The 15553-nt window shown below is 46.9% G+C and overlaps 1 protein-coding gene across 4 annotated transcripts in view; it reads left to right on the forward strand.

Annotated features, from left to right (window-relative positions):
- The window catches only part of KLHL25 (kelch like family member 25), a 41035-nt gene that overhangs the window by 12950 nt on the left and 12532 nt on the right, over positions 1-15553 (forward strand). The window contains exon 1 of one of the 4 annotated variants that reach the window (XM_069956687.1): positions 2107-2369. The exons of the other annotated variants lie outside the window; for them this stretch is intronic. The gene's annotated coding sequence lies outside the window, so the exon portion shown is untranslated. Of the gene's footprint in view, positions 1-2106; positions 2370-15553 lie in introns of those variants that run through there. 4 annotated transcript variants of the gene reach the window in all.

Here is a 15553-nt window from a genome sequence, read left to right on the forward strand (position 1 = left end):
CTGACATGGTGCAGCCTCACTGTAAGCAGGATGTCACATGTAGGGATGGAGGATTAGCACAAGTCTTATGCGGGGCGGGGGGGGGGGTTCTATTTTGGGGCAGAATGGGTTTACTATTTCTGGACAAATGTGGCACAAGCAGGATTAAAAAGTCTGGCAGGAGATGGGTTAACTGTGGGCTAGGTCTGTGAGCTTCGGGGTTGGATCTTGGTGGCAGGAGAGGAATTAATGATGCATCTTGGTGGCAGGAGAGGGGTTAAAAATTATGCATCTTGGTGGCAGGAGAGGGGTTAATAATCTTGGTGGCAGGAGAGGGGTTAATAATGATGCATCTTGGTGGCAGGAGAGGGGTTAATAATCTTGGTGGTAGGAGAGGGATTAATGATGCATTTTAGTGGCAGGAGAGAGGGTAATAATCTTGGTGGCAGGAGAGGGGGTAATAATCTTGGTGTCAGGAGAGGGGGTAATAATCTTGGTGGCAGGAGAGGGGGTAATAATCTTGGTGTCAGGAGAGGGGGTAATAATCTTGGTGGCAGGAGAGGGGGTAATAATCTTGGTGTCAGGAGAGGGGGTAATAATCTTGGTGGCAGGAGAGGGGGTAATAATCTTGGTGGCAGGAGAGGGGGTAATAATCTTGGTGGCAGGAGAGGGGGTAATAATCTTGGTGGCAGGAGAGGGGGTAATAATCTTGGTGGCAGGAGAGGGGGTAATAATCTTGGTGGCAGGAGAGGGGGTAATACTCTTGGTGGCAGGAGAAGGGGTAATAATCTTGGTGTCAGGAGAGGGGGTAATAATCTTGGTGGCAGGAGAGGGGGTAATAATCTTGGTGGCAGGAGAGGGGGTAATAATCTTGGTGGCAGGAGAGGGGGTAATAATCTTGGTGGCAGGAGAAGGGGTAATAATCTTGGTGTCAGGAGAGGGGGTAATAATCTTGGTGGCAGGAGAGGGGGTAATAATCTTGGTGGCAGGAGAGGGGGTAATACTCTTGGTGGCACCCCTCACATACCCCATGTCGGGGCACTTTCTGGCACTGCCACCCCTGCATTATTTGTAGCCTTCCCTGGCAGGTAGTGTGATCTTCTGCATCTGGCCTCTTGGGTGCCACTTTCCTTCTTCACTGTCTGGAGAATTAACCTGTGAAGAGCTGAAGAGAAGCTGAGAGTATTGTGTATCTGCAGCCCGGCCGGTGCACCCAGGGGTGATGTGCTGGTAGTAAAGCCTGGTTCAGCACTGTGTGCTCCGGAGCAGCGCTCTGCTGTACATACTGTCTGTCCTCACTTGATCTGCTTCTGCATTACTGCGGGGAGAAGCACACTACATGTGATGGGTGTAATGAGGAATATTACCCGGGGGGGGGTTGTCTCCTCCATTGTATCCCCCGGGCACTCTCCCCTGTATACAGAGCGCTGTAATATAGTTACTATATTGTAGTGTAGAACAGTCTCTGGGAACTGGAATTCTCTCCATGCAGGTTACAGGGTTTTCTTACTATGGGATCATTTCTTTCTAATAACTTCCTCCCACAAAGACTGTAATATGCATAAGGTTCTGGTCCCGGGGGGCTCTGTGCTCAGAGAGGAGGGGGTCCAGCACAGTCTCCCTTACCTCCAGCTGCTCTCTCCTCCTAGGCTAGGTTCACACCAGGGATTTCTTAGTCATAAAATTGTGGTCGGGCCAGAACTTGTGGCTGCGATATGGAATCAAAAGTGCAATCGTACTAGGCACTGTTGTAGAACTACAGTTCCCATCATGCCTGGACAGAGTTGTAGTTAGGGCCAAAGGTTCCTCATCCCTGTATTAGGCACATACATAACAGCCTGAAGGTGGTAGTACATGTTTTAGGTTATATTTAGGTTTGTTTACGCAGTTTTTGCAAAAAAAAATTATAGATAGAGAGAGAGAGAGAGATTTATCAAACATGGTGTAAAGTGAAACTGGCTCAGTTGCCCCTAGCAACCAATCAGATTCCACCTCTCATTCCTCACAGAAAATGAAAGGTGGGATGTGATTGGTTGCTAGGGGCAACTGAGCCAGTGTGTGTAATATATATATATATATATAATCTTGAACTATATATCTTCCCTCTATATGATCCGCACCAGGTTATGGCTGCTAAAAGCACATAGAAAACCTAATGGAGACCTGACCATGCCCAAGTAATATGGATGAGTACATAGAGGCTGTGGTAGCAGATACTGCGCATGCTGGGCAGTCAGGACATAGAACATGTGTATTATACAATGCACATATACACAGACTTATCCCCAGAGACTTGGGACTAATGGAGGGTCTGACCATTAGCAAATCCTGCCAGTCTGCACTTGGCCTGGCACTCAGGGGAAACTTTTCTTGTGAATAAAACACTTGAGGTAATAAAAGTAAATGATGTCTCTTATTGTTAATTTTTGATGAGGAAGTGATAGTAATTGTAGAAATCCCCCATGAAGTTCTCTTATAATTACTGTACAGGTTCTCACTGTTATCCAGTGCTCATAGTGGCGACCATCACACACCAAAATACACCCTGAAAAGCACCTACTATTGTTTCTATTGGGGATGTAGGCCGCAGATCACACTTTGAGTTGCGCCATGTATTTTTTGAACGCTTGTATTTTGCTGTGTATATGTGAACATACTCCAAGTCTGACACAAGGTGAATGGGTATCTCTGCATATGTGGGGAAGGGGTCCAGACTTGCAATAGTGGCTGTGAGAACCTGTCCACCATTTTGGTTCTGATCACTTTTAACAGTGCCAAATTATGTTGTGGAACCTGGTACGTGTGAAACTGTCTTTGTAGAGCTTTTTCCACAAAGAGCCTTGTTCTTGTGATGGGTGGGGTTAGTGTCCCGTAGTGTATCCGGAGCCAGACAGAGAGTAAAGCTCCACGTCTGGTGTATAAGCCAGGTGATGTACTCTGCATGTACTGCACTCATCCATAGACCCCTATGGGCTTGGCAGATTGTAACCCTGTGCTTTTTGGCAGTCACAGGTATATGACAGTATACCTCATTTTTGGCAGTCACAGGTATATGACAGTATACATCATTCTTGTTTACCCAGTTTTGTCTCAGATTTTGCTGTGAATTCCATCCTTTGAAATCCATACGAATCCAGATCAAAATAGAGAGAGTCCTTGAGTTAGACTCAGGCTACGTGGTTGCATGACACAACGTAGTTTGACACAACGTCACCCCAAATCCGACTTTGCTGGACTTTTTTTATTCACAGATTGCGAGTGACTTTTCTACCATTGACGTTTATGCAAATGGAGAGCGGCTACAACCTGCATGTGATGTCTCACATTACAGATAAATCACAACTATAGTCACATTAATATTTTGTTGTGTAACTTAGTTGAAGTTTTTTGTCAAGCATCACATGTCACCATGTAGCCCTAGCTTTCTACATCTACTCTGAGGGGGTGAACCTAATGACAGTAACCAATACTGGGGTTCATGGTCCTATAGTAGTCGGCTTCCGTCTTTTACTGCTTCCTATTACGTAGTGGTTACATGTAAATATAGAGCCTTTGGATCATAGGCAAAAAATAACCCAATAGATACAGATGTTAATTGATTTTAGTTTTCACTTCCAGTTTGCGAGCCCCTTTTATACTTGATATGCTGTGAAGATTTCTCCCCTGCAAGAATCTACAGGCTCTTCTTCCTCAGCAAACCACTGTGACCCACCCTGTGGCCATGTGAGGAGATCAGTGGATATATGTGGATATAGAAGCCATAGGAAGGTGGCTGCCAAAGGTTAAAGGGGCTGTTCCAAGACTTAAGGTTATTACTTATCCACAAGACAGGGAATAAGTTTGAGATCAGTCCCCTCCCACTAGCCATGAGAATGGGGGGCTCAAAATCAGTGAGGTTTCCAGCAATTAGAGAGTCTACAATTAGCTATTTATTGCCTATTCTGTGTATGGGTGATAACGCTTAAAGAGGATGTACCACCAGGTACATCCTCTTTAATTTGAACCCACGGATCGAACGGCGCAGTCACGGGGAAGCCAGTGCCGTGGTCCGTTTTTCCCACCCGGGCCACCCCCAGTGGGAGGGAATTCCCTCCCCTGTATGACGCGGCTCCATTAGAATGAATGGAGCCGCGTCATACAGGGGAGGGAATTCCCTCCCACTGGGGGCGGGCCGGCCTACCTCCAGTGCTTTAGCATCGGCCGTTCCATCCGTGGGTTCAGATAAGAGGATGTACCTGGTGGTACATCCTCTTTAAGCTCCTATTACACAGGGCGACTTGAGGAGCAAATGAGCACTGTTGGCGCTTGTTTGCTCCTCGTTCCCTGCTCTCTCCCACTGTTATTACAAGCGGGCAGCCCATAGCATAGAGGATAGCTTCGGTCTGCTGCGCTGCTCCTATTCCATGGAGCTACGACAGCAGATCGCTGCTATCTTGGTTGTTTGTCTTTCAACGTGTTAAACAACAAACGACTGCAACAGTCAGCCAACATCGTTCATGTCGGCTGATTGTTGCCTTCTATTATGCTGCGTTTACACGGAACGATTATCGTTCGAATTTTCGCAATAAAGATTGCATTTCAGCAATAATCGTTCCGTGTAAACACAGCAAACGATCAAGCAACGAGCGAGAAATCGTTCATTTTGATCTTTCAACATGTTCTCAAATTGTCGTTCTCTAAAAATTGGCAGATCGCTTTGTGTAAACAGTCTTTTAAAGATTTACCCTATGTAAAAGATGGGATCTTTAAAACGATTACAATAACGATTTTTCTTAGAATTTCCTAACGATTTTTCTAACGATTTATTTGTCTAAACTCTGATTGTTATAAAAACCAAATCGTTGCTTCAAAATCATTAAACGATCGATTAGGCAAATTAACGCTTTGTAAACGCAGCATTACATGAAGCGATTATCAGCTGTAACAGCCTATAATTGTTCCGTGTAAAAGGGCCTTTAGTCTTGGGATAACCCCTTTAAGCTGGCTATACACATGAGATTAATCTTATACAGACTTGCCGATTTCTGAAGCATCCGCTGGCCTCCAATGTCGGGTAAGAGAAGGATTGGGTGGTTGGATTTCAGCATTCTTTTGTTTTCGGGAGATGGACAGGTTTGGTGGTAGCCTGGCAGCTGCCGTTCTCATTCGGACATGTCTGTTGCGATGGCCACTTGCACGTTCGTCCAATTTAAAGTGTAAGGGTAAGGTTGTAGTAATGGCGTCAGGGAGGAATTGTGTTGGCTTGTGAGTGAAGGCGAGTCTTGCTGAGAGAAGGCGATTGTCACATTCCTGTTTGTCTTGTGTTCTCCTTGCAGACAGACTCATTGATTTCTTCCACCGAAGATTCTAAATCTGAACCTGATCTAGATGGGAACAAATGAAGAGCGAGATTTAATATTTGTGTATCGGCAGGTTCCTTGGGGAGCTCCCTGAATGGCTTTATATTGTGTTTCTATTTCTGCTATTATTATAGAGGTGGTGATGTAAAGCTGTGCTCTGATCTGTACTCGCTATGGGATCTGCTGCTGGACCAGTAGGCTAATATTGGAGTTACAGCCCTCTGTACTCTTTCCCACTATAGTGACCCCTGCAGGCGAAATGTAGTACTACATGGTGTATGTCCATGTAATAAATGTGCAGGCCAGGTCCTTTAACTCCTTTAAGAAAATTAGACTGTAAGCTGCCTATATGAAAACTGTGTATGACCTAAAGAATACTGTTAGTTTTATATTGTTACCATTATCATTGTGTGTAGATGTAATATCAGCATTTCTTCTGAGCATAGTGTGAGCAGAAAGGATCTCTCTCATATACATGATGGCATGTTATTGCCTACTATCTTTCTTAAAGGGGTTATCGAATGCTACAAAAATATGGCAACTTCCTTCCAGAGACAGCACCGCTCTTGTCTCCAGTTCAGGTGTGGTTTGCAATTAAGCTCCATTTACTTCAATGGAACTGACCTAAGGCCCTATTCCACGGAACGATTATCGGGCGTTTTCGGCCGATATTGGCTGTTACGGCTGACAATCGCCCCGTGGAATAGAAGGCAACGATCAGTTCATCGTTCATGTTGGCGGATCGTTGAAGTTGTCTTTCAACATGTTGAAATACAAACGACTTATATAGCAGCGATCTGCTGCCGTCGCTCCGTTGAATAGGAGTGTCGGCAGCAGACCGCCACTATATCCTATGGGCTCCCCCCCCCCGGCAGCTTACCCCGGACTCACCCGCCCCCTGCTGACGTGCGGAATAGCAGGGAAGCGAGCGGAGAACGAGGAGCTAACGAGCTGACAGCGCTCGCTTGCTCCTCTGAGTTGGACCGTGTAATACGGCCTTTAGGGTCCATTTACACAGAAAGATTATCTGCCAAAGATTTGAAGCCAAAGCCGGGAGTGGATTTGAAAAGAGGAGAGATCTCAGGCTTTCCTTTATGACCTGATCTCTGTTTATAGTCTGTTTCTGGCTTTGGCTTCAAACCTTTGGCAGATAATCTGTCAGGTAATCTTTCTGTGTAAATGGACCCTTACGGAACTCCAACCAAACTGGAGACAAGAGAGGAGCTGTCTCTAGATGAAAGTGGCCATGTTTTTGCAGCACTGGATAACCCCTTTAATATTCACTATCTGCTAAGTATATATTTACTTTACTTTTGGCCCAAAAACCAAAACCCCTAGCATGTGACCTGCGTGTCCCTCTGTCCCACTTTTGGGACTGGCCTTCATCACTGTCTTGGCCCCTGCCAGCATTTATGAAATTCCATCTCCATTAGGATCTAATAATCAGATTATAGACATGCCATTATGTCTGCCGAACATGGATAACTATCAGAGAAGAGAATAGGTAGAATGCAGGACAGTATGTCCCATCATGATACAGAAGCCTCTATATACTGCCACCTGGCTAAAGCAACAATCTGAACCTTCGCTATAGGCTGTTTCCATGTCATCCCGGATTTCCTTGGGCTTCATCCAACTTCTTCCACCACCCGTAATCAAATGCTGAACGATCGGACCCGAGCATGCTCCAGTTGCGCTTACCTCTGGTGTTTTTTTCTTTTCATTGGTATCCATCAGAGGTCCGCCAGGGAATGCCCCCTTATGTATTTTTCAATAGGAATCTTAAAATCACATGATGAAAGATGACTTTTAATGAGAAAAAAAATACCAGAAAAAACACCACAAAAACTGCATTATGTATGAGTTAGTCCAAAAAAAAAACAAAAAACAGCATGCAAAAAGTATGTCTGAAGGAAGCCTACCAATTCTGTTACTGAAATAAACCAACCCCTGAAATGGGTTATTTTATGGAGTTTATGAAGGACATGTGAATCCACTGGGCCTGACCCATAGAGAGTCTCTGATACATCCCTCCTGTATATATGATTTCCATGCAGCATCTACTATAATTGTATATTCTGTATAAGTCATGGTGTAGAGGAGAAGGGTTTGGGTTTTTAGAGCACTGGGCTGACTTTTCATTGGGGTACAATCTGTTTTCCGCAGATAATTTGCACCTTAATGGAAGGGGGTCCGCTGTGCTGGGGGAGAGAATCCTAGAAGGGGTGGAGGGGTTTTTAAACTAGGGATGTGGAGGGAGGACAATGTAGTGTGTAATGTAGTGGCAGATAGGTTAGAGAGGGGACAGAACAATGAGGAGGGAGGAGAAGGGTCCTGTGGGGGGAGGATAAGAGCAGTGCATAGGGAGATCCATATGTTGCGGATGAACAGTGAGGATGATTGTAGCCACAGCACAGTAATAAATCCCATTTCTTATAATGAAGCGGTTAAACTCGATGGTAATATAAAGTGTATGGTTACTAATGCCAGAAGTCTAGCCAGTAAGATGGGGGAGCTGGAGGCCTTGGTTCTGGAGGAGTCCATTGATGTGGTTGGTGTGACTGAGACATGGCTGGACTCCTCACATGACTGGGCTGTCAATATTCAGGGATTTGCGTTGTTCAGAAGGGACCGGGTGGGCAGAAGGGGAGGAGGAGTATGTCTGTATGTCAGAAATGATATTAAAGTGAGTGTAAAAGATGCAATAGTGGGAGATGACTGTGATGATGTGGAAGCATTATGGGTAGAACTACAGAAGGAGGTAAAGAGTGAAAAAATTATTCTTGGTGTAATCTATAGACCCCCCAACATTACTGAGGAGGTAGATGGCCAGTTGAATAGACAAATAGAGCGGGCTGCCCGGGAGGGAACAATAGTGATAATGGGGGACCTCAACTACCCAGATATAGATTGGGGTCACGGTTCAGCTAAAACCACAAAGGGGAGGGAATTTCTTAACCTCCTGCAGGATAATTTTCTGGGCCAGTTTGTGGAGGAGCCAACTAGAAGTGATGCCTTGTTGGATCTGGTTATTTCTAACAACGCTGAGCTGGTTGGGGATGTCACTGTCCATGAACACCTGGGGAATAGTGACCACAATATAGTGACTTTTAGCTTAAAGTGTAGAAAAGAAAAACATGTTGGGAGGGCAAAAACTCTTAATTTTAAAAGGGCCAATTTTCCTGGGTTAAGGGCAGAACTTCAGGGCATAGACTGGGAGCGGCTGCTGTCACATACGGATACAGCTAATAAATGGGAAATCTTCAAATCCACATTAAATAACTGTACTGCCAAATATATTCCTATGGGTAACAAATATAAACGGTTAAAATCCAATCCCACATGGCTTACAACCGAGGTTAGAAGGGCTATAAATGAGAAAAAAGGGGCATTCAAAAAATATAAATCAGAGGGGTCAGCTGTAGCATTTAAACATTACAAAGAAGTCAACAAAACCTGTAAAAATGTAATAAAAGCAGCAAAAATTCACAATGAAAGGCAGGTAGCCATAGACAGCAAAAGAAACCCCAAAAAATTCTTCAAATATATTAATGCAAAAAAACCAAGGTCAGAGCATGTAGGACCCCTAAATAATGGCGACGGGGAATTAATAACTGGGGATCAGGAGAAAGCCGAGTTACTTAATGGGTTCTTCAGTTCTGTATATACAAAAGAGGATGGAGCTGTGGTGGGTGGGGCCAGTACTGAGGTGGGTGGGGCCAGTGCTGCTAACACATGTAATGTACTGAACTGGTTTACTATAGATATGGTCCAAGATAAATTAAACAAACTCAATGTAACCAAAGCTCCAGGGCCTGATGGATTGCACCCCAGAGTTCTTAGGGAACTCAGTTCTGTAATTTCACTACCCTTGTATGAAATATTCCGTGATTCTTTGCTTACTGGTATTGTGCCGAGGGACTGGCGTAAGGCAAATGTAATGCCGATCTTCAAAAAGGGCTCTCGAACTTCCCCAGGTAACTATAGACCCGTAAGCTTAACGTCCATTGTGGGGAAACTATTTGAGGGGCTTATAAGGGACTACATCCAGGAATATGTAGTGGCTAATAGTATTATAAGTGATAACCAGCATGGTTTTACTAAGGACAGAAGCTGTCAAACCAACCTAATATGTTTCTATGAAGTGGTAAGTAGAAGCCTGGATTGCGGCGCGGCTGTAGATATAGTGTACCTGGATTTTGCAAAAGCGTTTGACACAGTTCCTCATGGACGTCTGATGGGTAAGTTAAAGTCTATTGGTTTGGAAAATTTAATGTGTAACTGGATTGAAAACTGGCTTAATAATCGTACCCAGAGAGTGGTGGTCAATGATTCCTACTCCGAATGGTCCCCGGTAATAAGTGGTGTACCCCAAGGGTCAGTACTGGGCCCTCTTCTGTTTAACTTGTTTATTAATGATATTGAGAATGGAATTAACAGCAATGTTTCTATCTTTGCAGATGACACCAAGCTTTGTAGTACAGTACAGTCTATGGAGGATGTGCAGATGTTACAGGATGACTTAGACACTCTGAGTGTTTGGGCGTCCACTTGGCAAATGAGGTTCAATGTGGATAAATGTAAAGTTATGCACCTGGGTACTAATAACCCACATGCATCATATGTCCTGGGGGGAGTTACTCTGGGAGAGTCGCTGATGGAGAAGGATCTGGGTGTACTTGTAGATAATAGACTACAGAACAGTACACAATGTCAGTCAGCTGCTTCTAAGGCCAGTAGGATATTGTCATGCATTAAAACAGGCATGGACTCTCGGGACAGGGATATAATATTACCGCTTTATAAAGCTTTGGTGCGGCCTCATCTGGAGTATGCCGTCCAGTTTTGGAACCCGATTCATAAAAAGGATGTTCTAGAGCTGGAGAGGGTACAAAGACGGGCAACTAAACTAATAAGGGGAATGGAGCATCTTAGTTATGAGGAGAGATTAAAAGAATTACATTTGTTTAGTCTGGAGAAGAGACGTTTAAGGGGAGATATGATTAACTTATTTAAATATATAAATGGCCCCTACAAGAAATATGGTGAAAAGATGTTCCAGGTAAAACCCCCTCAAAGGACAAGAGGGCACTGCCTCCGCCTGGAGAAAAAAAGGTTCAGTCTCCGGAGGCGACAAGCCTTCTTTACCATGAGAACTGTGAATCTGTGGAACAGTCTACCACAGGATCTGGTCACAGCAAAAACAGTAGAGGGCTTCAAAACCGGGCTAGACAAGTTCTTAGAGCAAAATAATATAAATGCATATGTATAGAACCTATCACCCCTCCCCCTTCCCTGTATCCATCCCCTCCTTGGTTGAACTTGATGGACATGTGTCTTTTTTCAACCGTATTAACTATGTAACTATGTATCAGCAGCCAGATCCGGGCCGTCCCCCGGCTGGTTACAGGAGGCAGGATTGGTAGCACACCAGCACATTGTGTATGGTCCCGGCCCGGCTGGTTACAGGAGGCAGGATTGGTAGCACACCAGCACATTGTATATGGTCCCGGCTGGTTACAGGAGGCAGGATTGGTAGCACACCAGCACATTGTATATGGTCCCGGCTGGTTACAGGAGGCAGGATTGGTAGCACACCAGCACATTGTATATGGTCCCGGCCCGGCTGGTTACAGGAGGCAGGATTGGTAGCACACCAGCACATTGTGTATGGTCCCGGCTGGTTACAGGAGGCAGGATTGGTAGCACACCAGCACATTGTGTATGGTCCCGGCTGGTTACAGGAGGCAGGATTGGTAGCACACCAGCACATTGTGTATGGTCCCGGCTGGTTACAGGAGGCAGGATTGGTAGCACACCAGCACATTGTATATGTTCCCGGCCCGGCTGGTTACAGGAGGCAGGATTAGTAGCACACCAGCACATTGTGTATGGTCCCGGCCCGGCTGGTTACAGGAGGCAGGATTGGTAGCACACCAGCACATTGTGTATGGTCCCGGCTGGTTACAGGAGGCAGGATTGGTAGCACACCAGCACATTGTGTATGGTCCCGGCTGGTTACAGGAGGCAGGATTGGTAGCACACCAGCACATTGTGTATGGTCCCGGCCCGGCTGGTTACAGGAGGCAGGATTGGTAGCACACCAGCACATTGTGTATGGTCCCGGCTGGTTACAGGAGGCAGGATTGGTAGCACACCAGCACATTGTATATGGTCCCGGCTGGTTACAGGAGGCAGGATTGGTAGCACACCAGCACATTGTGTATGTTCCCGGCCCGGCTGGTTACAGGAGGCAGGATTAGTAGCACACCAGCACATTGTGTATGGTCCCGGCCCGGCTGGTTACAGGAGGCAGGATTGGTAGCACACCAGCACATTGTGTATGGTCCCGGCTGGTTACAGGAGGCAGGATTGGTAGCACACCAGCACATTGTATATGGTCCCGGCTGGTTACAGGAGGCAGGATTGGTAGCACACCAGCACATTGTATATGTTCCCGGCCCGGCTGGTTACAGGAGGCAGGATTGGTAGCACACCAGCACATTGTGTATGGTCCCGGCTGGTTACAGGAGGCAGGATTGGTAGCACACCAGCACATTGTATATGTTCCCGGCCCGGCTGGTTACAGGAGGCAGGATTGGTAGCACACCAGCACATTGTGTATGGTCCCGGCTGGTTACAGGAGGCAGGATTGGTAGCACACCAGCACATTGTGTATGGTCCCGGCTGGTTACAGGAGGCAGGATTGGTAGCACACCAGCACATTGTGTATGGTCCCGGCCCGGCTGGTTACAGGAGGCAGGATTGGTAGCACACCAGCACATTGTGTATGGTCCCGGCTGGTTACAGGAGGCAGGATTGGTAGCACACCAGCACATTGTATATGGTCCCGGCTGGTTACAGGAGGCAGGATTGGTAGCACACCAGCACATTGTGTATGGTCCCGGCTGGTTACAGGAGGCAGGATTGGTAGCACACCAGCACATTGTGTATGGTCCCGGCTGGTTACAGGAGGCAGGATTGGTAGCACACCAGCACATTGTATATGGTCCCGGCTGGTTACAGGAGGCAGGATTGGTAGCACACCAGCACATTGTATATGTTCCCGGCCCGGCTGGTTACAGGAGGCAGGATTGGTAGCACACCAGCACATTGTGTATGGTCCCGGCTGGTTACAGGAGGCAGGATTGGTAGCACACCAGCACATTGTGTATGGTCCCGGCTGGTTACAGGAGGCAGGATTGGTAGCACACCAGCTCATTGTGTATGGTCCCGGCCCGGCTGGTTACAGGAGGCAGGATTGGTAGCACACCAGCACATTGTGTATGGTCCCGGCTGGTTACAGGAGGCAGGATTGGTAGCACACCAGCACATTGTATATGGTCCCGGCTGGTTACAGGAGGCAGGATTGGTAGCACACCAGCACATTGTGTATGGTCCCGGCCCGGCTGGTTACAGGAGGCAGGATTGGTAGCACACCAGCACATTGTGTATGTTCCCGGCCCGGCTGGTTACAGGAGGCAGGATTAGTAGCACACCAGCACATTGTGTATGGTCCCGGCCCGGCTGGTTACAGGAGGCAGGATTGGTAGCACACCAGCACATTGTGTATGGTCCCGGCCCGGCTGGTTACAGGAGGCAGGATTGGTAGCACAACAGCACATTGTATATGGTCCCGGCCCGGCTGGTTACAGGAGGCAGGATTGGTAGCACACCAGCACATTGTGTATGGTCCCGGCCCGGCTGGTTACAGGAGGCAGGATTGGTAGCACACCAGCACATTGTGTATGGTCCCGGCCCGGCTGGTTACAGGAGGCAGGATTGGTAGCACACCAGCACATTGTGTATGGTCCCGGCTGGTTACAGGAGGCAGGATTGGTAGCACACCAGCACATTGTGTATGGTCCCTGCTGGTTACAGGTGGCAGGATTGGTAGCACACCAGCACATTGTGTATGTTCCCGGCCCGGCTGGTTACAGGAGGCAGGATTAGTAGCACACCAGCACATTGTGTATGGTCCCGGCCCGGCTGGTTACAGGAGGCAGGATTGGTAGCACACCAGCACATTGTGTATGGTCCCTGCTGGTTACAGGTGGCAGGATTGGTAGCACACCAGCACATTGTGTATGGTCCCTGCTGGTTACAGGTGGCAGGATTGGTAGCACACCAGCACATTGTGTATGGTCCCGGCTGGTTACAGGAGGCAGGATTGGTAGCACACCAGCACATTGTGTATGGTCCCGGCCCGGCTGGTTACAGGAGGCAGGATTGGTAGCACACCAGCACATTGTGTATGGTCCCGGCTGGAACGTCAGGAATGTGCTGCTGTTTGGGACTGAGGGAGGGAATGTCCTGCATTTCCTATGCCGCCTCCTAGACGTCCTTTATGTCACAGCCCCAGGGGGTTAGCTCGCATCCTTTTGTGTATTATGTTCTTGCTTCTGGGCCCTTCTCAAACACTTACAGATAAATCACATGGCTGTAAGGATGTAATGGGACTTAATGATACAATATGTCATAAGCCATTGATGGCTGTGCTCAGTTATCTGGTGTATATAGTAGTGGCTCTAGTTCTCTACACATAGATCATGAACGTCTTACACACTGTGGATGATGTCACATATCTCCTACAGCTCCAGGTAGACACTATTCATGTGATCAGGACTGGCTGGGAGCGTTACTGGTTGGGAGGTGTTACATCCACCTTTATGTTTAGTGAATATAAAGTGATGGGGAATCCTTGTTATATGCCATCAGCTTATAAGATGGGAACGACCAGGTCAAACCCCCTGCAATCTGAAAAACAGAACTCCTATGGCACCAGTCCTAGTCATTGCTCTGCTGTCGTTGCTCTGTAGGCAATGAATGGAGCAATGCCTGACTAGATGCACTACTGTTCACTAAAATAGGAGCTTCAGGATCCCCCTGTATCTGATGTTGTTTTGTTTTTTTGGGGGGGGTCTCAGTGGTTGGCTTCCTGCGATCATACATTTATTCTTTATCCCAGATAGAAAAAGGAAAATGCACATACAGGGAGGTTTTTATTAGACCACTGGCTCACGTAGAATTGGTGTAATAAATGGAGACAGAGTGCTGTCATCCTCTCTTATTGTATTTACTGTGGACTGTAGACTAGTCTGAAGACTGGAGAGGCATGCACCATGGCATTCATAGGTTTTCTCTTCTATCCCTTTGCTGCTATACTTTTGTTTTTATTCCAGTAGAGTGCCCCTATAAGTGATGTCATCAGTGCCAGTAGAGTGCCTCCATTAGTGATGTCATCAGTGCCAGTAGAGAGCTCCCATGAGTGATGTTGTCAGTGCCAGTAGAGTGCCTCCATTAGTGATGTCAGTGCCAGTAGAGTGCCTCCATAAGTAATGTTGTTAGTACCAGTAGAGTGCCCCCATGAGTGATGTCATCAGTGCCAGTAGAGCGCCCCCATGAGTGATGTTGTCAGTGCCAGTAGAGTGCCTCCATGAGTGAAGTCATCAGTGCCAGTAGAGAGCTCCCATGAGTGATGTTGTCAGTGCCAGTAGAGTGCCTCCATTAGTGATGTCAGTGCTAGTAGAGTGCCTCCATAAGTAATGTTGTTAGTACCAGTAGAGTGCCCCCATGAGTGATGTCATCAGTGCCAGTAGAGCGCCCCCATGAGTGATGTTGTCAGTGCCAGAGTGCCTCCATGAGTGATGTCATCAGTGCCAGTAGAGCGCCCCCATGAGTGATGTCATCAGTGCCAATAGAGTACCTCCATAAGTGATATAGTCAATGCCAGCAGAGTGCCCCCATAAGTTATTGATGGGGTATTCTTATCCAATAGAGCAGGAATGTATTTATTCACTTGTCTAGAAGATGCTTCCTCCTAGCTTCTGTTTGTGAGACTCCCTAAGGACAGCTTAGAGGGCAGTGGACTGTGGGGACAGAGCGATGGTGTAAAGTTCATGGTGAGCATACTCTGTGCCAGAGGCCAAGGGCCGCCGTGCTGCTGAGGAGCCGTCCTGTGACTAATGGGAACATGTCTATGTATACAGGTTGTAGACACAGTAAACTGCTGATGTTCTGTTGTAACACAATAGTCTCCCCAGGCTGTGGGAAACTCTGCCAGATCTCCAGAATGTCTCCAGGCCTCCTTATGTCTCCAGGCACTGCTCCAGTTTCTAGTACAGCGTTATTACAGAAGTTGTGAATAACCAGTTTTAATTTTTTTTTATCAGTTCTGTACAACCACCATGTACGACCATATACAACCGCTGCACCCCCAGGAGTTATTAACAGCC

Source organism: Dendropsophus ebraccatus, chromosome 1 (genome assembly GCF_027789765.1).
Source record: "Dendropsophus ebraccatus isolate aDenEbr1 chromosome 1, aDenEbr1.pat, whole genome shotgun sequence".
Classification (NCBI taxonomy): domain Eukaryota; kingdom Metazoa; phylum Chordata; class Amphibia; order Anura; family Hylidae; genus Dendropsophus; species Dendropsophus ebraccatus.